Source organism: Nelumbo lutea, chromosome 8 (genome assembly GCF_056320005.1).
Source record: "Nelumbo lutea isolate HS-2025 chromosome 8, American lotus-T2T, whole genome shotgun sequence".
NCBI classification, from domain to species: domain Eukaryota; kingdom Viridiplantae; phylum Streptophyta; class Magnoliopsida; order Proteales; family Nelumbonaceae; genus Nelumbo; species Nelumbo lutea.
In genome coordinates this window covers 19,620,986-19,621,343 of record NC_142691.1, presented here as the reverse complement: position 1 = coordinate 19,621,343, position 358 = coordinate 19,620,986, and the positions used below count along the sequence as shown (strand labels likewise).

Below are 358 nucleotides of genomic sequence, written 5' to 3'. Positions count from 1 at the left end.
AAAATACGGTTCAGTTTTGTGGTATGGCCCATGAGGATCCGAATGCCCATATTGCTAACTTCTTGGAAATCTGTGACACCTTCAAACACAATGGGGTAAGTGATGATGCCATCCGGCTGAGGTTATTCCCATTTTCTTTGAAGGATAAAGCCAAAGCTTGGTTGAACTCATTACCGGCAGGATCTATAGCCACATGGGACGAAATGGCCAGCCGTTTTCTCTCTAAATATTTTCCCCCTTCTAAAACTGCTAAAATGAGGAATGACATCACTACTTTTTTCCAGCAAGAGGGGGAATCTTTATATGAGTCATGGGAACGATACAAGGAGCTGTTAAGGAGAGTTCCTCACCATGGCCT

General features: G+C 43.6%; 1 non-coding gene across 1 annotated transcript; it reads right to left on the bottom strand.

The window, feature by feature from the left end:
- Positions 1–251: 251 nt before the first annotated feature.
- LOC148843178 (small nucleolar RNA R71) lies at positions 252–358 on the bottom strand. Its single transcript, XR_016103918.1, has one exon. It is a non-coding gene; the product is annotated as a small nucleolar RNA R71 (small nucleolar RNA).